The 22,025-nt window shown below is 43.7% G+C and overlaps 1 protein-coding gene across 5 annotated transcripts in view; it reads left to right on the top strand.

Moving 5' to 3' along the window:
* Positions 1–22,025, top strand: part of FYN (FYN proto-oncogene, Src family tyrosine kinase) — a 269,661-nt gene that overhangs the window by 62,129 nt on the left and 185,507 nt on the right. For all 5 annotated transcript variants that reach the window (XM_077487103.1, XM_077487102.1, XM_077487100.1 and 2 more), the window contains one exon: positions 7,251–7,367. The gene's annotated coding sequence lies outside the window, so the exon portion shown is untranslated. The remainder of the gene's footprint in view (positions 1–7,250; positions 7,368–22,025) is intronic.

Raw genomic sequence — 22,025 nt, forward strand, 5'->3', positions numbered from 1 at the left:
GGTTCCTATAATCTAAGTGCTATTCTACTGACTATTTTCTAAGTTAAAAGGAAAGATCATTTTCATCGCTTTTTCCGCTAGCTTACCCTATACCACAAGAGGATCTGGATTGCTTTATAGGAACAACAGCGTTTGTCTTTGTACACTAATACGTTTTAATGCCTTTTTGCCATTCCTGCATCCTAACAGTGGATCTGATTTATTACATGTTCCTATGGAACTGCAGCATGAGATCCTTTTATTAGATATCTTGTGTTCTGTGTTTGGTTCATGACAATGCAAACCGTAACAGACTTCACAGTAGGTATTCCTACTATTCCGATTATGATTTTTAAGCAAAATGACTTTTATTCCTTTTTTGTATTAGCATATGCAAAGGCATTATTAATGTTGTACCAGTATAGAACAATAACAAAAACACAATTAAAAGAGAATTCTATTCCCAACTCAGGCCCCTTCAGGTTATTTGACCGTATCCAACTGAAGAGGGGTTGGTCTTCATATGTGAGATGTGTTTTCTCAATTTTCTCAGACTCAAATGGACTTGTGTGCATTAGCTGGGGTTACACATATGAATTATCTGGGTTATTTGTACGCATTGGCTGCGGTTACTTATGTGCATTAGTTGGGGGTTACACGTGCATTAGCTGGGGTAACACATATGCATTAACTGGGTAATTTGTGCACGTTGGGTGGGGTTACTCATGTACATTGACTGTAGTTACTTATATGCAATGGCTAGTGTACTCATGTGCATTGGTGGCAGTACTCTTGGCCTAGGCTGGGCTTACTTATGTGCATTAGCTTACTTTAGATGGGGTTTTTCTTGCATTATCTGGGGTTACTCATGTGCATTATCTGGGGTAACTTATGTGCATTGGCTGTACTTACTCATATGAATTGGCTAGGCTACTCATGTGCATTGGTGGCAGTACTCATGGGCATTGGCTGGGGTTACTTATGTGCATTATCTGGGGTAACTTATGTGCATTGGCTGTACTTACTCATATGAATTGGCTAGGCTACTCATGTGCATTGGTGGCAGTACTCATGGGCATTGGCTGGGGTTACTTATGTGCATTATCTGGGGTAACTTATGTGCATTGGCTGTACTTACTCATATGAATTGGCTAGGCTACTCATGTGCATTGGTGGCAGTACTCATGGGCATTGGCTGGGGTTACTTATGTGCATTAGTTGGGGTTACTCTTACATTAGATAAGGTTCCTCTTGCATTAGTTGGGTTTATTCATGTTCATTACCTGGGGTAACTCAGGTGCATTGACTGTAATTACTCTTATGCATTGGATAGGGTACTCGTGTGCATTGGTAGGAATACTCCTGTGAATTGGCCCAGGGTATGTATATGCTTTGTTTAGGCTCCTTTCACACTAGTGTGACTCCAAAGTCTCAAGATTTCCAGCGTGACTTTGATGCAACTTTGAGTGAAACTTTTTTTTTTTTTTTTTAAATCTTTTTTTATTGAGTTTTCATAGGAATACAAATTGCCCACGCAGGGGCCAAACATTGCCCACGCAGGGGCCATCCTCCAAATGCAGCAACCGGCCACATAAGGACACATTCTCATAACATACAATCTGTTCCCGATGCAGCAACAGGCCGCAGCAGGGCAACTTAAAACAACCACAACCTTAACTAGCTATACCCCAATGTGGGGAGAGGGTATTACAGGAGGTATTCACGCTACATGTTATATATACAGGACAGAATATCATAGTAACATTTGGGTCAACCTATCGTCCCACTATGACCTTAATGAGGAATTATGGAGTAAACACTACATCAGTTGCCGTAGTGTCATCATCCAACCAGCAGGTCCACACCTTCTCAAATTTTTTCTGGCAACCCCTGCTCGAGTAGGTGGCCTTATAGAGGGGTAAACTAGCATTCACCAGGTTTTTCCAGAATTTGATAGAAGGGGGAGACGATTGCTTCCAGGTCATGGTGATGGCCTTTCGTGCATAATACAATAACAAGGATATAAGTGTTTTCCTAGCTCTGAGGATCGACATCTGCTCCACCAGCCCCAGCAGGCAATATTTAGGGTCATAAGGGATACTAATCTTAGGGGTCTTGTCTATCACCATGAGAACCTCCTTCCAGTAACCTTCAATCGCTGGACAAGTCCAGAAAATGTGAATGAAGTCTCCCGGCTGATAGGAGCATCGCCAGCACGCCGAGGAAAGCATTGGCGACATTTGATGCAATCTGTGGGGCGTATAATGGGCCCCTGTGAACAATTTTGTATTGGACCAGTTTGTCCCTGGCTGATACCAAAGGGGAGCATGGGAAGTCCCAAACCTCCCTCCAGTCGTCGTCATCTAACTCCGGTATGTCCCCCACCCATTTCCTGCGGAGGGAGGACAGCTCGGGGACGGCAGCAACCAGCAGGGACCCATAAATCTGAGACATGGGTTTCTCCAGGTCTTTTACCCGAAGGATGGATTCAAGCTCAGAGTATTCTAACACAACCGGCTGACCCAAAAATTGACATCGATATGCATGAGCTATTTGGAGATATCGGAAATGGGCCCACGCTGGCACATTAAATTTAGTGCGTAGTATATGAAAGGGAGTAAGTTCCCCGTTAGTGATGACATGTTCAAGAGTCAGTATTTTATATTTGGCCCAGGCCTGCGGGTCCGGGACGGTATTGAACTGCGGAAGGTTAGGATTCAGCCACAAGGGGGTGTGGGGAGACCAGGAGTTCGGCAGTGATGCCCTCAGCACCTCCCCCACCTTCCACGCCCTGATAGTGGTGCGCATAGAAGGGGTGAGGCAGTGAGGAGTTTTTAGCCCCCTGAATATCAACCCCCTCAGGGCCTCCAGAGACCCCACTATAGCTGCCTCCAGGACCGTTGCAGCATTGGTCAGGTCCGGCCGCAACCACCAGTGGGCGGTTACGAGCTGAGTAGCTAAGAAATATTTGTGGCAATCAGGAAGAGCCAACCCCCTATTACCCACAGGCCTGGTGAGAGTGGTGTATCGGAATCTAGGGGACTTGGGGCCCCAAATGAAGGAGAGGAAAAGTTGCTTCAGGGAGTTAAAGAAGGTTTTAGTCAGCCATTGCGGAGAGTTCCTAAAAATATACGTAAGTTTGGGGAGAATCTTCATTTTAAGAAGGTTAATGCGACCTATAAGGGAGAGGGGAAGATTGCCCCACGCCTTCAATTTGGACTTGATCCCTACCAGTACAGGTTCAAGTTTGAGCCGAACAAAGTCCCTGCTCTCTCTTGAGATAATAATACCCAAATAGGTAAACCTATCCACCCACTGAAGCGTGGTAGAGGATGGAGAGGTCCTGGCCCCCTCGTCCACCGGGAAGAGTTGAGACTTATGCCAATTCACCTTCAACCCGGTGAAGACAGAGAAGGCATCCATAATCTCGAGTGCGCCCCGCAAAGAGTCACCAGGATCGTTCAAAAAAAGCAGCAGATCATCTGCATAGAGAGCCACTCTCTCCTCCAGCCAGCCCACCCGAAGACCACGGACCTCAGCCGAACTCCTGAGAGCCTCAGCAATAGGTTCAACTTTGAGTGAAACTTTGATCCTACTTTAAACTCTCTGGATCCAGGTCACATCAAAAGTCACATCAAAGTAGTGCAGGCACCTTTTCAAAGTTGCTGTGACTTTAAATCGCACCGATTTGAATGGGTGCCATTGAAAAAAATGGATCCTGATTTATCATGCGACTTTGATGTCCAAAGTTGCATGACAAGTCGCACTTCCTTAAAGTTACTCATGTGCAGTGACTGAGAGCAACCGTGTGCATTGCTTGAAGTTGCTCATGTGCCTTGGATGGGTACACATTTGTGCCTTTAGGCTACTAATTTGCAATGGCTTTGGTTTACTCATTTGCATCGGCTTGGGATTTCAGGTTCGTTGACTGGGGCTATTCATGTAAACTGGCTGAAGTTAATCATATATGTTGGCGTGGGTCACCAATGTTCGTTGAGTGGGGGTACCTATGTGAATTGGATGTATTCACTCCAGTACGTTCTATGGGGGTACTCATGTTAATTTACTGGGGCTACTTATATGCATTGGCTAGGGTACTCTCAGGCTATGCATGTGCTTTGTTTCAAGTTACTCATGTGCTTTGCATGAGGGTACATATGTGCATTGTTTGAAGTTACTCATGTGCATTGGTTGATGTGCTCAAGTACCTTGAGGTTACTCACTTGCATTGGCTTGGGTACTCATGTTCATTGACGGGGGGTTCTATGTGAATTGGCTGAAGTTACTCATGTTGGCTGGTGGGCAAAATTTCCTATTATGAGTGCTTTGTTTAATGTATGTTTTTCTTGTGTTTTACTTTTATATTAATTCCATCAGAAAATACGTATTACCTTAAAAATCAAAAATGTATGATATATATATATATATATATATATATATATATATATATATATATATATATACACACACACACACACACACACACACACACACACACACACACACACACACACACACACAAAGAGCATAAACTTTATTTCCTTTAAAGTACCGTATATGGTATCTAATGTGTGAACAATTAAAATAATTCAGTGTATGTAAGACAATTCAAAAGGATACAGTTGTGAGTTTGTTTTATATATATATATATATATATATATATACACAAAGAGCATAAACTTTGTTTCCTTTAAAGTATATGGTATATATTGTGTGAACAATTAAAATAATTCAGTGTATGTAAGACAATTCAAAAGGATACAGTTGTGAGTTTGTTTTATATATATATATATATATATATATATATATATATATATATATATATATATATATATATATATATATATATATATATATATATATATATACACAAAGAGCATAAACTTTGTTTCCTTTAAAGTATATGGTATATATTGTGTGAAAAATAATAATAAAATAATTCAGCGTATGTAAGACAATTCAAAAGGATACAGTTGTGAGTTTGTTGTTTTTTCTTTTTTTTTTTTTTTTGCAGTAAAGTAGTAAAGTACTCCTATCGTAAATGCCTTGCTGTGGCTGAATGCATACCTAGACATTCAGAGCTGCATCTAGGTACATTGAGTCTAGCTACAGAAAATTAGAAATTTCTGTGGCCTGGTAAATGTGGTTAAATAAATAAGTAATTGCAGCTGAACCCAAGAACATCCAAACACAGGAAAAAGTGATCTGGGAAACATAAGGCCTCGTACTCACATGTGTTTAAGGAAATACTATAATTCCTGTGGGAGACTCAGTGGGATTTATACAAACAGCTGTGGGTGGGAAACCCAATACAAAGTAAGGAGATAGTGACAGCGCCTGCAGCCATTCATGTGTAATCGAACATGCAGCGATTACTTGTGGATGATCGACCCTGAAGGCAGACAGTTTGTGTCCTGGGCCTATCATCCACTGTTGATCACTGCATGTTTGATTGCATCCAACTAGCCAACGAATAGCCATGGAGGCTTGTCAGCCTTTTATAGCATCGTGTGGGTCTTCCCACTGAGTTACCGACAGAAATTCATAGTCTGTGCATAAACGCACATGTGAATGGGGCTTAAAATTTTTTGTTTAATGCAGGTGGCCTGTGTGCATGTGGACGTGGTCTTAAAGCTAAATTTCAGCATCTCTATCTTGTCCAATCAGAGAATGCTTTTTATTCATTGAAAAAAATGCAAGACTTTCTGTGAATGGTAGCCAAGCCACCCCCTGTGGTTACTAGGCGGCAGGGAAGCCAGGTGGCACAGGACCTGGAAGACTGCAGCAGTGCCTACTATGGTGCAATCCCAGAGGTGTGGCATATGCATACTTACATTAGTCCAAGCGGGGCCAATGTAAAATGCAATAAAATCCATACCTAGAATTCATCTTTAATAAACAGGGGCTGTGTGGAAAATAGTAACAGGCAGAAATCCCGCTTAGCTAGTTTGGCTATTCTATTTCCTGCCATCATATAATGTAATTTATTTTGGAGCATGGATATTGCTGAAAGCTTATTCATTAATAATTTACTATAAATGCTTTGTGTATAATTGGCTGTCATAGGTGAGTTTCATTTAAGACACTATTATATTAGCCTTATATTAGCTGTATGTGTCACTTTACTAGGGTCATATGTAATCCGCTTACAGGTCCACTGTTCTCTAGAGAAAGTACATACTTATAGGTAAACACTAAAGTAGTACACTAAAACAAAATACAGGCATACCCCACTTTTAAGTACGCAATGGGGTTTATTTACTAAAGCTGAAAAAGTGCAAAATCAGGCTCACTTCTGTATAGAAACAAATTTTCCAGGTTTTATTACCAAAGCGTAATTAAACAAGTTTAGGTTAGAAGCTCATTTGTTTCTGTGCAGAAGGGAGCCTGATTTTGCACTTTCCAGCGATAGTAAATAAACCCCATTGCGTACTTAAAAGTGGGTTATGCCTGTACCGTATTTATCGGTGTATAACACGCACGTTCATTTTAAAAGGGACGTTTCAGGAAAAAAAAAAAATTTTAAATAAGGAACTTTGAAGCAAAATAAGGGTCAGTGCCCATCTGTAGCCTCACCATTGCCCACAGTACAGCCTGATCAATGCCCATCTGCAGCCTCACAAGTTTCATCAATGCAGCCTCACAAGTGCCATCAATGCAGCAGCCTCATTGTTGCCATCAATACAGCAGCCTCAACATTGCCATCAATGCAGCCTCAACATTGCCATCAATGCAGCCTGATCGATGCCCATCTGCAGCCTAGAGGGGACAGGGAGGGGGACAGGATGAGCGCCGACAGATTACATACAGTGAGAATCTGTTATGATAGACAGCACAGTGGTTCAATGGCGGCCCAGGAAAATGGACTTCCTATTACAGAGGCCGCCAAGTAAACAGGAGATTCTCACTGTATGTAATCTGACGGCGCTCGTCCAGCCCCCCTCCCTGTCCCTTCCGAGGCAGCTAAAATTGAAGTATTGCCGTATAACATGCACATGCTATTTGCACCCGATTTTCCTGGTGAAAAAGTGAGTGATATAATAAATACAGTACATTATAAAAAGGGCATTATTTATATTTCTAGTCTCAAAACATGAGGACAGATGGTTTATCAAATCATTGCACATATTTAACTGTGACTGAGATTCATTCCCAATGTACAGCTTTTTATTTTTTATTATGCAATTATTTTGCAGTTTAACATCCGTTTATTATCAGTTTGCTCTTTAAAATGTAGTAAAAAAATGTATGTTATTCTTCATTCATGAAAGGTTCGTAAGAGGTGGGAATATCATGTCATCAGTGTGGGATGCTGACATCTGAATTCGCAAACGTGAGGGCCTAACGGGGAACTTTCGCCCATTGAATCCTTCATTACCCCATATAAGGTAATTTGTCACTTTACTTTTCTATGTTGACGCTTTTATATTAGATTTTAAGAATGCGTTTAGAAATATAAGCGCTGATTATTAGAATCTTTAGGCATAAGTAGTAGGTAAATATCAGAGGCCCATAAAATATTATGGTTTCAGGTCATCACTATTTAATTTTTTTTTTATATTGTAGATTTTTTAAACAATTTTCAGTAGCATGTAACACAGAGCACAGGGGTCGGTAGTATGTAGCACACAGGGCACAGGTTTCTGTTTTTTTTAATTCTTTAAGTTATAACACATTGCATAGGTCAGTAGTACATAACACAGTTCAGAGGTTAGTAGTACATAACACAGTGCAGAGGTTAGTAGTACATAACACAGTGCAGAGGTTAGTAGTACATAACACAGTGCAGAGGTTAGTAGTACATAACACAGTGCAGAGGTCAGTAGTACATTATTATTATTATTCACGATTTATATAGCGCCAACAGTTTTCACATCGCTTGACAATGTATAGGGGGGACAACACAATTACAGTACAATACAAAAGGTACAGGAGGGCCCTGCTCGTAGAGCTTACATTCTAAAGGGATGGGGTGGTGGTACAAAAGGTAATAGCTGCAGAGAATGATTTGATGGGGGTGGCTCGGGGACAGTTAGGTGGGTGTGGGATAGGCTTCCCTGAATAAATGAGTTTTCAGGGAACTCCTAAAGGTGGACAGGGTAGGGGCTGATCGGACAGACTTGGGCAGGGAGTTCCAGAGGATGGGAGAGGCTCTGGAGAAGTCTTGAAGGCGAGCGTGAGAGGAGGTAACAAGGGAGCTAGAAAGCAGGAGGTCCTGAGAGGAGCGGAGGGGACGATTTGGGCGATATCTGCAGATGAGGGTGGTGATGTAGATGGGGGCGATGTTGTGGATGGCTTTGTATGTTATGGTTAGCATTTTGAATTTTACACGGTGGGGTAGGGGCAGCCAGTGAAGGGATTGGCAGAGAGGGGCAGCAGTCACGGAATGATTAGTGAGGTGTATAAGTCTAGCAGCAGCATTCATAATAGACTGAAGGGGGGATAGCCTGCTTAAGGGTAGGCCATTAAGGAGAGAGTTGCAGTAGTCAAGGCGGGAAATAATCAAGGAGTGAACGAGTTGCTTTGTGGTGTCATTAGTCAGGAAGGGTCGAATTCTGGAGATGTTGCGGAGGTGAAGGCGGCAGGATTTATATGGGGGCTGAAGGGGAGGTCAGAGTCAAGGATTACACCCAGGACCCTGGCATGTGTGGAGGGACCAATGGTTGGGTTGTTGATATTAATGGTGAAGTCACGGGGGGGGGGGGGGGATCGTGAAGGAGTACATAACACATTGCAGAGGTCAGTACTACATAACTCACAGTGCGGAGGAGAGGAGTCAGGAGAACACATATACCTCCCCCCGTAAGCTAAAATACGAATTTTCCAGTACAAACATCTACACCCCTAAGCTAAACTCCCCCACAGCACAAATGCCCGCCTTTCCTGTAAAATTCACTCACCAGACCTCAGAAGCATCAGCACCTGGCAGGACTTCTTTTCTCATATGTGTCATATGACATGTCAGAACCGAGGAGGAGCCTAGGACTTCACTCAGTCCTGTAATGTTTATTGGAGCTTTGATATGAGGTCTGAGAGGCGGCGATCATTTCTGATGGCGGGGCAGCACTGTCTATCACGGACAAGGAGGAGGTGGGGCTTTGTTACAGTGGATGACCACTGAACAGTTAAGACTGCATGACACAGCGGGAGACACCAGCAGTTGTTTTTATCAAAGGTACAGGTGGGCAAAATGAGGCTGCAAATGGACACAGTGAGGCTGCAGATGGGCACAGGGAGACAGCAGATGGGCACAGTGAGGCTGCAGATGGGCACAATGAGGCTGCAGATGAGCACTGATGATACAGGTGGGCACAGTGAGGTGGCAAATGGGCACAGTAAGGCTGCAAATGGTCACAGTGAGGCTGCAGATGGGCATAATGAGGCTGCAGATGGGAAGAGTGAGGCTGCAGATGGGCACTGATGATACAGGTGGGCACAGTGAGGCTGCAGATGGGCAATGGGCACAGATAGGCTGTAAATGGACACAGTGAGGATGCAGATGAGCATTTTTTGTCCAGTAGCTGCTGCATTTTCCACCCTAGGCTTATACTCGAGTAAATACATTTTCCCAGTTTTTTGTGGTAAAATTAGGTGCCTCGGGTTATATTCGGGTCGGCTTTTACTTGAGTATATACAGTATATATTTTGCTGGCACACAATTGAATGATGGAAATCAACATTGTTTTTCCTTATTCACCCATGCAAAGTGAATAGCCTATTTGCCTTTAGTAAATCAATCCCCGTATCATCATAACTTACAGAATGCAGTATTTAGATCACTCTAGGCAACTAACAATTCAACATTCAGATGCATACAGATAGCACAGCGTACTAATTTAGTGCTTCAGTTTTTCACCCAGCATTGCAGTACTGTAACAGGCAGCCTCTTTTTGTCAATAACCTGGTGGCAATCCGACAGATCCTGCTTGTAATGCTCAATCACACCCACTGCTGGCTGTCTGTCATACACAAAAGGCCTAATAGGAAAATTGCCAGTACCAAGAAGTCTCTGACAAACTAAGCCACCAATCAGACTCAAATCATTTTCAAAAGTGTTAATAATTGGTGTCATTGGAAGTGGAGAAATATCACAACAGACTTCAGTCAGAATTTTCTCTATCAACCTGTAAGGAGTTCCCTGGATTGTAACTGTAGTGGGTTACACAAACTCTGATGAAAGTAAATGGACATTCTGGGTTGACCAATGTTGCAGTATTTGCTGAATAGCAATAATAACTCACTGATTGATGTCCCTTGTTGCCTGGAAATAATTTTTCTTGTGGACTGAAACGTTCCTTTTTCTTGCTTTAAATGCTATTTAAAGGCAAACAACTCTGGAAGCTGTACTCTAAAATGACAGGCAGAGGGCAAAGGACTAATCACTAATATTGTTATTATTATTATACATGATTTATATGGAGCGCAAGCTGTTTGTGCAGCGCCTTACAACATAAGGCCAGACAATACAGTTCTAATAAAATTCAATACAGGAGGAATAAGAGGGCCCTGTTTGTTAGAGCTTACAATCTAGGAGGGAGGACCAAGTGATGCAAAAGTTAATAACTGGTGGGGATGAGCTGATGGAGAAAAGTACAGTTGTAAGGTAAAGGCAGGATCGGCTTGTCTGGAGAGGAGGGTTTTCAGGGATGGTCTAAAAGCAAACAGAGTAGAAGATAATCGGACAGATTGGGGTAGGGAGTCCCATAGGGTGGGAGAGGCTCAGGAAAAGTCCTAGGGCGAGAATGGGAGGTGACAAGGGATTGTCCACAGCTGATCTTCTCCCCATTAGGCTACATGTACACTCACCTACCTTGGCCATGGGAAAACACAAAACACAGCAAAACCTTAAACTGCGTTTTTGCTGGATTTTGCCACGTTTTGTGGTTTCCTGCAGCCTACGGGCAAAACGTTCCTATCGTGAATGTAAATTCTTCTACGTTCAGAAGAGGGAGGTTTAACCTCACCTAAACACAGCAGTTCCTAAACTCCGCTAAAAGCCTATATATACATTAACACATAAGCTTTTATGGGGTTGAGTTTAGGAGCTTTGGCAAAAAAATGCCAAAAGCTCCTAAACTCAAGTTTAGGAGCTGCCAGTTTACATGAAGCCTTACTGACTAATCCAGGCCATACATGGGTGGAATTCAGAGCGATTTATCAATCAGAAATCAAAAATGTGTGCTTTTTGTACTCCGATGATGCCACCATTGATTTCAAAATTCAAACAACCAAGCCTTCAGTTTCACCTCATGTTGAAAATTCAGATCCAGGAATCTTTAGGTCTTTCAGATCACAGCTCATGCACATATCTTTGTTGATTATATTTCTCACATGATTCTTCCATCATTGATTAGAAATTTGTTTTACGAAAAAAAATTGTAATTCGACACATAAATGGCCAGCATTATGTCTACTTCTGCACTGTGGGGTTGATTTACTAAAACTGTAAAGTGCAAATCTGGTGCAGCTGTGCATGGTAACCAATCAGCTTCTAATTTCAGCCTGTTCAATTAAACTTTGACAAAAAAAAAATGGAAACTGATTGGTTACTATACAGAGCCGCACTGAATTTTACACTCTCCAGTTTCAGTAAATCAATTCCACAGTGGAGGAGATTTACAAAAACCAGAGTACCTACAATCTGGTGCAGCTGTGTATGGTAGACAATCAGCTTCCAATTTTTGCTTGTTCGTTTAAGCTTTGACAGTAAAACCTGAAAGCTGATTGGTTGCTATGCAGAGCGGCACCAGATTTTGCATACCCTAGTTTTAGTAAATCTACTCCAGTGTGTCTATGTGGAAGCAGTCATCTTGGTGAGGACAGGGATTTTGATTCCTCATTATATTGCCTCCAGCAAGGAGAGCAAATGAGCAACACAGGATATCCCAAATCTACTGAGACAACAGTTGCAGGCAGTAGTTCCATAGATCTCAAACTGCTGATATACAGCTATGGCGCTGTAGGAACAGGAGTAAGTAGGCCAGCGATGGTGAACCTTGGCACCCCAGATGTTTTGGAATTACATTTTCCATGATGCTCAGCTACACTGCAGAGTGCATGAGCATCATGGGAAATGTAGTTCCAAAACATCTGGGGTGCCAAGATTCGCCATCGCTGACCTAGGCACACTTACATATCAGGATGTGCTATTTTTTGGAGGAATTCCAGACAAATGGTACGTTTTTCAGGGTACTGCTTAGGCACAAGTGACATATGTAAATGTTTATTTTATTTATATATATATATATATATATATATATATATACACACAGTGTATATATATATATGTATATATATATATATATATATATATATATATAAGAGGGCCAGTATGGTGGCCCGTAATTATGGGAGGAGCCCGGAGGGTATATAATCAGACCACCCACAACGGTCTGTGTCGGTTCCAGTGCAAGGTACTGCACATCAAGGGGCTGGCTCTTCTCAGCTCCCTCACGGTCGTCTATCTGGGTGTCTAATCGTAGGTGCACTTCGGCTTCTTCATTCGTGGTCTTCGTCGGCGGTTCCCGCTCATGGTCGCAGATAAGTAGTATCCGAATCTTTTCATATCATGTGCAAACTTGCGGCTTATCATGCTTACTATCCTGCACCCCTTTTGCAAAACCTACCTCTGAGTTGTTGACACTCATGTCCCGACATTGTTCGGCACAGCCGAGTCGCTATCAGTTGTTCCTCGTTATCACTCGCCATAGGCTTCACTGGTTATAAAATTCACTGTTCTCATCCTTTTTTGAGATAAACAGGTATTGTTTGTATGGGTTTCTGTGGCTGATTGAGGTGTAATTAAACCCACCTGATGTCTTACCTGCACTTGACTAGCCTGGGGGGATGGGTGGTTGATAGGTGTTTGGTTTCACAGTAAGGAAGGGCATACACTCTACAACCAATTCGTATCAGATACTCCTTACTGCCAATTTATATCAGATTCATCTCATACATTTTTGAGCTGATTCGTGTCAAATGCATAGCAGAGGCTGACTCTGCCAACTCACTGCATGTCCACGTAGTTGTACCTTCGAGATCGGTCGTATATCTTCATCGATTGTCCCACGCTCGGACCGCTACACACTCGCTGTCGCAGGTAGGACTTTGTTGTTACCGCTCTTCTAAACTCCAATAGTTACGTTATCATGTTCGTTTTGCAAAGTCGCACTTACGCCACCGTAAGTCTATGTCATCTTTCATGTATTTCATCCTTTCTACCCAACGCGGGTTTACTCGAGCCGATCACTTCACGGTCGATGCGGTGAAATCCGACATTCAAGCCCCTTACTCACCTCGCATCTGCGGCCGATTCGAAATCTAGTCGCAACTTCGCTTCTATGTTTCGGATCCTCGGCAATCACAAGCCCCTTCAACCGTCATCACCATTTAGTTGATTCGAACCCAGCCATATCATCGGCAATACGGTCAGATCTGTTATACGAGCCCCGTAGTCACCTCATATCTACGGCCGATTTGAAATCTAGTCGCAACTTCGCTTCTATGTTTCGGATCCTTGGCAGTCACAAGCCCCTTCAACCGCCATCACCATTTAGTCGATTCAAACCCAGCCATATCATCTGCAACACGGGCAGATCTGTCATACGAGCCCCGTAGTCACCTCGCATCTACGGCCGTTTCGAATCTAGTCGCAACTTCGCTTCTATGTTTCGGATCATTGACAATCACCAGCCCCTTCAACCACCATCACAATTCAATCAATCCGAACCCAGCCATATCCTCAGCGATACGGTCGGATCCCATATACGAGCCTCTCAGTCGCATCTACGGAGGATTCGAGTTTAGTCGCAGCGTCGGCGCAACGATTCCAGTCCTTGCCAAACGCAACTCTAACAACCAAGCCGAATCCTGTTGCATCACCGACTCAAATGAGTCAAATCTTTCGCAGACTATTCCATAGCTATAGCCCAGTTCAAACTAGTCACATCGACTGTACGAATTCAGCAGTACTTACATTTGACCTTCTCAGTCTATCCATACATGATCGTACACAATTCTCTCCACCAATTTGCTCAGTATTGCGCACGGTCATTCCTACATAATCACATTTCCTCTATAACCTTTCTTTCACCTTTCAACAAAGCTGCGTTCTTGCAATCGCTGCAAGTCTTTTCTGCATTTGGCTCAAAACTGCCAATCGTTTCCAGTAGCAACACTGCTGTTCACCTCATACCTACACACTTATAAATCCGCAAAACATTGCTTTCACCTTTCAAATCTCATCTCTAGTAGAAAAACGGCTGCTCTCCTCATTCCTACACACTTATAATTAAATTTATAGATTCAAATAAAGCTGCTTTCTTGCAAATCGCTGCAAGCATCTCTGCAATAGCTTAATACGGCCACTCATCGTCTCCAGTAGCAACACAGCTGTTCACCTCATTCATTCATTCATTCATTCATTCTCACCTCATAATTCAATTTATAATTCAAATAAGGCCGCTTCCTTGCAATCGCTGCAAGCATTTCAGCGAATGGCTCAAACTGCCACTCATCATCTCCAGTAGCAACACGGCTGCTCATCGTTTTCTCTGTCGCTTTCCCCTTTTAGGCCAGTTAGAACACCAGTTAGTCCACCCTGCACCAGGTTTGGACAGTATCTCCCAAAAAAAAAAAAAAAAAAAAAAAAAAAATACATTGTCGAGGGCTTGCATCTTCACCAGGGGGCCAGCTTTGCCCCAAACAGCTCTTTGCAATCCCCATCGTCAAAACGAAATTCTCATGTCACCTTACTACAGGCTCCCGGTCAACTCAGTTCTCGACCACCAACCAGTCGACTTCACAACTAGGGCATAAAGTCAGGTGTGTAGTTCAATGGGATTCCCCCTTTCTCTTAAACACTCTTTCACTACATATTTTTACTTCACATACAGAATTTGACCTGCTCCTGAGGCGTTAGCAACTGTCACATACTTCTGTGCACTTCACTCTGTTTTCGAAGCACAAGCCTTCAATACGCAGACAAGGTCGCCTAATCTCCATACTTGCTGGCAGTGCAAGCATTAGTAGACCGAACCCACGTCAATTAACTACAGATCGCAACATTCCTACTTAGTATACCAGACTTCAGCTACCCACCCCAGTCCGCCCTGGGGCGCTCTGGTTCATTAGTCTGTGCCGAGCACAGACTGACACCCGAGCTATCGGTTACCTAGCCAGTCACCTCCTGGCTCACCTCGGTTGTTACACATTCTTTTGAGTTTTCTAAAGTCACACTCAACAGCGCTCGAGCGCAAACCAACTGTCACTATGGCTGTCGTTCCTTGTCCTATTCTTCTTGTTTCCTTCCGCCTTTCATCTTATCTACCCAACGCAACTATCCGCTCCTACCTTTGCAACTTACCTAAAACATACCCCCCCTTGCTTTTAGTTGACGCCATGTCGCAGGCAGACAGTGAGGACTTTGCCTCAGCCCTGCCATCACCCTTTACGGGCTCAGCAAGCGGCGGTTTAGTCTCACAAGAGCTTGGACCAATAAAAAACAAATAAACAAAACAAACAAACAAAAAAAAAAATATAAACTCATAACAGAACGGTGTCGCAGGAGTAAATCCTACCCTGCTGCAGCCAGGAAACCAAGCCTTTAGGCTACTGTTTCCACCACCAGTGGCAGCCCTTCCAGGCACCACTTCAGTCTATCTTCTTTGCGACTACTCAGCTGCACTCCTGGGTAATCACACTGTCAGCAGCAGTCCCTGAAGTCCAAGCAGAGTGACAGCCCTGGAGGTACGCCCAGCCATGCCCCTACCAGCTCCAGTCACCACCGTCATTCCCGTACCTTCACTTACAGATGCACCATTGTCTTCCCTGCACACCTTGTCCTAGCAGGGCATCTAGGAGGACATCTTGGATGACAACGACGTTAACTTAGCATCCCTCCTCATAGCAGTACACAACTTGGCTTAGAACAAATCATATTCGCAGGGAGATGTCTCCGTCATCCTGAAGACCAGAGACCCTTTACTTAATCGCAAGCTCACTGTCACAGAGTTTGTGCGGGCCTTGGGGACAGTCAGAGACATGCTAGGCAGAGCAACCCCAACAGGAGGGTAGAATTGGACCCGTATCTGCACGCAGCAGGTCACAAGTACGCAGGGTGCCCATCCTTTGACTATCACTGCTCATTTTCAGCCAAGGCAGCAGCCAGACTCAAGGGGATCTTTTACCTCCCATCTTTTAGTGTTTCTCTTCCAGGCAAAGACCCTGACTAAATCCTTAAATTAAGATGTGCCAGCTATAGCAGATCTGCCCATGAGAGTCGAATTTCTCACAAATTGGAATGGCATGCCAATGTGTATTCCTTCAGCATCTCTCTCTTCATCTCAGGTAGTCATGGTCACCGCAGCCTCCACAGGTCCTCGCCTCAATTTTGGTCAAATTGGGTTTATAGGGCCATGGCCGTCAGAAATCCTCTTGATTCCTGGGTTCAGTTAGTCCTCCTCTTTGTTCGACCTCTACCCCATTGTCGCAGCAGCTCAAGTCTGGTGCAACAACTGGGCAGGACAAACAGTGGCGTTCGCCACAGACAACCAAGCCAATAAACCAATAAAGGAGGTCCTAGTAGCTGGCCATCGTGGCCTTCCTGTGCAGGCTGGTGCCACTATCCCCACAGCACCAATCTAACGTCCTATGCGTCCACATCCCAGACAAATGCAATAATCTGGCCGACGCACTACCCGTTAACTTTGCTTTGTTATTTTTTGCAGGAACCTGGAACCGACCCGACCATGTCTCTTATCCCACACTGGTCGTAGCTAACCTCGGATTCAAACAACACTTTCACGACGCTACCTGCCTTATTAATCTTTCACTATCTCACAACACCCTGAAGGCCTACCGGGCAGCCTAGAGGTTCTATGTCAGGTTACTAGCCTCAAACCCCAGAGCAATACCAAGAGTTCTCTATCACATCCCGGTCTTCATATTATGCCACCGCACACAGTTGGCATTTTCACACAATACCTTAGATCCCACTCAGCTGACATCCAGTATTTCATCCCCTTATGAGATCCTAACAAACCGTCTTGTTCGCCGCCCATACGATCAAGACCATGTTGTGTGGTATTCACAGGCAATGACCCCAAATCAGTATCAAACGGCTACCCGTCACCAGCGCCATATTCCGAGACATGTCTTTCATCCTGTCACATTCCCCTTTTGGCTAAATTCAGCCTGGTCCTTCAAGCAGCCATCTACCTGGCTTTCTACAGCTTCTTACGCCCCAGTGAATACTGTCACCATCCCAGTTGTAAAGTGTTACATAGACACCACCTCACACGCCATCAGACTTCATCTTGCTCCTCAGCGTGTCCAAAACACAATAGTCCGGTCCAGGGGTTGACCTAAAACCTTTCCAAACTCTCAAAGCCTGGTGCCCCGTGTCCATCCTAGATCAATTTTTGGCCCATATGTTTGATCCCTCGCAGGACAGCCCATTACTACCGTTCTCGATTAGTACCCCAGGCAGCAACCAGTTCATTAGTCACGTCAGGTTCCTTTTGAGCACATTAGGCCAGGACCTTGGTCATTTTCTTGGACATTCTTTCGCATTGGAGCAGCATCAGCAGCCTCACGAAACGGGGTCCCAGTCCACGCGATCAAAGATGGGCAGGCGGGAATCCACCTGCTTTACTCGATACATCTCCAATCCACAAGTGGAAATGTCCTGAGCCTTCAGAAACTTTGCCCCGTAGTGTCTTGCTGTACATAAATTAATAATTACCTCCCTACACCAAATCTTTTGCGGCCTTCTCTTGGCATATCGCCCAGCAGAGCAGGGCTCACTGCCCAGCTCACCAGGGCTTACCTTACAGCAGACCAAGGGCACAATTCAGGTCTATTTTATGTTGTTAGTCTTGTGACGTGTTTATGTGTTCTTTCATATCTCTTACAGCGGAGGGCTCCAACCATAAATAAGAGGGCCAGTATGGTGGCCCGTAATTATGGGAGGAGCCCGGAGGGTATATAATCAGACCACCCACAACGGTCTGTGTCGGTTCCAGTGCAAGGTACCCACCCACCCATTTCCCTTCTTAGAGTACTTCACTTAAAACACGTTTCTCTACAGAAACATCCATTTACTTTCTTAAGGTATGCGGCCTTCTCTTGGCATATCGCCCAGCAGAGCAGGGCTCACTGCCCAGCTCACCAGGGCTTACCTTACAGCAGACCAAGGGCACAATTCAGGTCTATTTTATGTTGTTAGTCTTGTGACGTGTTTATGTGTTCTTTCATATCTCTTACAGCGGAGGGCTCCAACCATAAATATATATATATATATATATATATATATATATTGTACATTAACATCAGTCCCAGCTTCAAATCTAAGTTCCCACTCACATTTATACATACTAGGGCTACTGCATGTCTTTGGAGTGGGAGGAAACCGGAGTACCCCCGGAGGAAACCCACGCCAGCACAGCGAGAACATGCAAACACCAAGCAGGTAGTATCATGGTTGGGATTCAAATTGGTGTTCTCTATAATCTAGCAAGTCTTCACTTTAAACAGCAAAAGTTACATACTTAGATAACATAGTTAGTCAGGTTGAAAAAAGACACAAGTCCATCCAGTTCAACCACAAAAAAAGAATAATAATAATATCATAGAATCCCACATACCCAATTCTATACCCACAGTTGATCCAGAGGAAGGCAAAAAATCCCAGCAGAGCATGATCCAATTTGCTAAAGCAGGGGAAAAAAATCCTTCCTGATCCCCCAAGAGGCAATCGGATTTTCCCCGGATCAAAAGTGTTCCATAGCGAAAGATTTCGGTGTTTCCTATTTTCCTTGTTCCATTAATTGCCTCTTGTTTTCCATTAGTATACCAAAGTAGTCTAGTCTGCCAGATGTAGACAGTCCTTGATTTGCTTTTGGAAAACGAGTGCAGTTCTTTTATGGATCGATGCTTGCTGGTCTTGCTAGAAGTGCTGCATTTTAGTTTGCATTTATATTCCATTGCCTTGAAACCAGCTCTTTTATAATGCAGCAGTGTAAGGGTCTGTTTACACTGGTGCATTACATTACGCTGCAGGCATTATGCCATACGATAAGGTGCACTGCGTGAAGGCAGCCTGTCTTTTTGAATGGGATGCCTAATGCACCAAAACACATCAAAAACATGATGTGCATACAGCATTTTTGGCAGCGCAGTGCGTCGCTAGACATGCTAATGAGCCTCTGCTTGTTGCACTGTGCAGCAATGCAAGTTCATTGAGAAGATGCCTTGGGGTGCCATTCCAGTGAATGAATTGCACCCCGCGACATGTGTTAGCATGCTTTGCAGTATCAAGTCTTTTAATGCATGTTACTGTTACTCAAGTACGATAGTATAAACAGGGCCTAAAGGCAATTTTGAAATTCAATTTAAGTTAAGATCTGATTTAAGTTCACATTTCTAATACAAATTACCTCTAAAAGACACTAACGTTTGTACGTATTTTTTTTTTTTTAGCTTGATTTGACACAAAGAATAAAGCTTGTCGTAAAGGATTAATTAAACTTTTTTTAACATTAAACTCACAATTTTTCTGTCATTAGCACAGGTAAAGGACATCCCTAATAAGATCAGTAAGTAAGGAGAAATCTAGGGCATGCTGATGTTTATGCAAATGAAATGTGTAAAGAGAGTGCCTATCACAGTGAACTAGATACCGGCTGAGTTTTTTCCTATGCTATTCCTAACCCTTTAATCACCCTTTTTGATAAGGCTGAGTAAAAAGCAGGAGTCAATCAATGTACTTGGAAGAAAGGAGGGAGGTCACGGTGCCTTGCTTAGGTTTAAAGCTGAGCCCCAGAGAAAGGAAAAATCCGTCCTTGCAGTGGGGCTGCCTCCACACTGCAAAGGTTACATTGTCATGCAGATCTAGGGGCCCAGGGGCAGGCGTCATTTGTGCTCTTAGACCGGTCTCTGCAGCCCTTTCTCCCCTACACTCCAATGGTTTTAGCTCCTCTGACATCAAGTCCAACGCAAAGCTGATAGCCCAGCACTAGATGATGCCAAGGGACAATCTTCTGCTGTAGGGGCAAAGAGGAGAGCGCTGTCTGTTGTTCAAGGATAAAACTGGGTAAATAAAACTGCAAAATTTTGCAATGGCCTAGACCAGTGGTCTCCAAACTGCGGCCCGGGGGCCAAATGTGGCCCTTTGCTTGCCTGTATCAGGCTCTTGGAGCACTATTCCTCCCATTGATACAAGACACAATTCTGCCAATTGACATCAACAATGGGGCACCATTTCTCCCACTGACATTAACAATGGGACACTTTTCCTCCCAATGATACCAACCATAGGACCCTATTCCTCCCACTGATACCAAATGGGGTGATGTTTACCCCCACTGATGCCAGGAAAATGTCCACTCCTGCTGACCACAGCCCAGCTCCCCTAAAGTCTGAAGGAGCAGGTGTACTCTCCCCAACCATGCTTCAAGAAAATGTTCTTCCATAGTCTTACCTTTTTGGACTTTAGCTATTCACATACCCACAGAAAGGGGTGCTTTCAGTTGTAAAGGAGTACATGCCCTTGCAGTATTAATCAGATGATAGTGCAGTTCAATTTGATATATACAGTATGGTGCACTATTGCTCTCTTTTACTTCTAACACAAATCCAGATAAGGAGATGATTATTTCACATTTTGAGATAGTGGATAGTCATACCTTTAAAAGTAGGTAATTGTGCATCCAGAAGCAATGGTGTATAGCAGTGGTCTCCAAACTGTGGCCCAGGGGCCAGACACGGCCCTTTTGCTCTTTTTTATCTGGCCCTTGGGGCAATAATTCCCCCAACTGACACCAATGAAGGGGCACAATTCCTCCCACTTATACCAGTGATGGGCCACAATTTCTCCCAATGACACCAACAGGGTGGATTTTATTTAAGTGAAGTTGATTTAAATCACTAGTAAAAAGGCTTGATTTAAATCAACTCGATTTAAATCATAATTTTTAAAGAACAACTGTCATCTCTGTTCTGAAGCAGCTCCTCCTCTGATCTGCTGTTGACTCACTGACAGTCCCATTCACTTTAATGGGATTACTGGTGATGCGGCGGTGACACAACAAGGTGAGGGACGTGACGCCAGCAGGTGAGTGGATGCCCGCTAACAGACAGATCTGAAATGACAAGTATTCTTTAACCACTTAACGACCAGCACACGCTGATGTACGTCCTATTTTTGAAGAGAGATATCTCGGTAACAGCAGCAGCTTCTGCCAAACCGAGATATCCATCTCTTCAGGCGCCGGTCGTCTGTACGATAACGGTGGTCTCCGCAGCAGGTTCGCCACGAGATCACCGCTATTGGTGGCGAGAGAGGTGCCACCCCCTCTCCGCGACCTCCGCTGCTTACCAGAGCCGTCGGAGGCGATCGGGTCCTCTTCCTAGCTGGGTATAGAGACGAGTGAGCCTGAGATTGCCCCCACTCGTCTCTATACCATAGGAGGGCGGAAGCGACGTCCATACCACTTAAAGGTATTTTTTTTAATGTCATTTTTTCAAATTACTTTTTTTTTCTTTTTTTTCATTATGAGATCTGGGGACTTTTTGACCCCAGATCTCAGATTTAAGGGGACCTGTCATGCTTTTTTCTAATAAAAGTGATCATTTTTTTTTTAAACAGTGTAAAAATAAATAAAATCAATTAAAATAAATAAGAAAAAAAAGGTTTTTAAAAACACCCCATCACGACAAGCTCGCACGCAGAAGCGAGCGCACACGTGAGTAGCGCCTGCATATGAAAACGGCGGTCAGACCACACATGTGAGGCATCACCGTGATCGGTAATTCTAGCCCTAGACCTCCTCTGTAACGCAAAAAATGCAACCTGTAGGATTTTTTAAATGTCGCTTATGGAGATTTTTGAGGCTAAACGTTTGACGCCATTCCACGAGCGGGCGCAATTTTGAAGCCTGACATGTTGGGTATCAATTTATTTGGCGTAACATTATCTTTCACAATATAAAAAAAAATGGGCTAATTTTACTGTTGTCTTATTTTTTTATTCAAAAAAGTGCATTTTT

Source organism: Lithobates pipiens, unplaced genomic scaffold (assembly GCF_037356315.1).
Source record: "Lithobates pipiens isolate NorthernLeopardFrog02 unplaced genomic scaffold, aLitPip1_a1.2 Scaffold_18, whole genome shotgun sequence".
NCBI classification, from domain to species: Eukaryota; Metazoa; Chordata; class Amphibia; order Anura; family Ranidae; genus Lithobates; species Lithobates pipiens.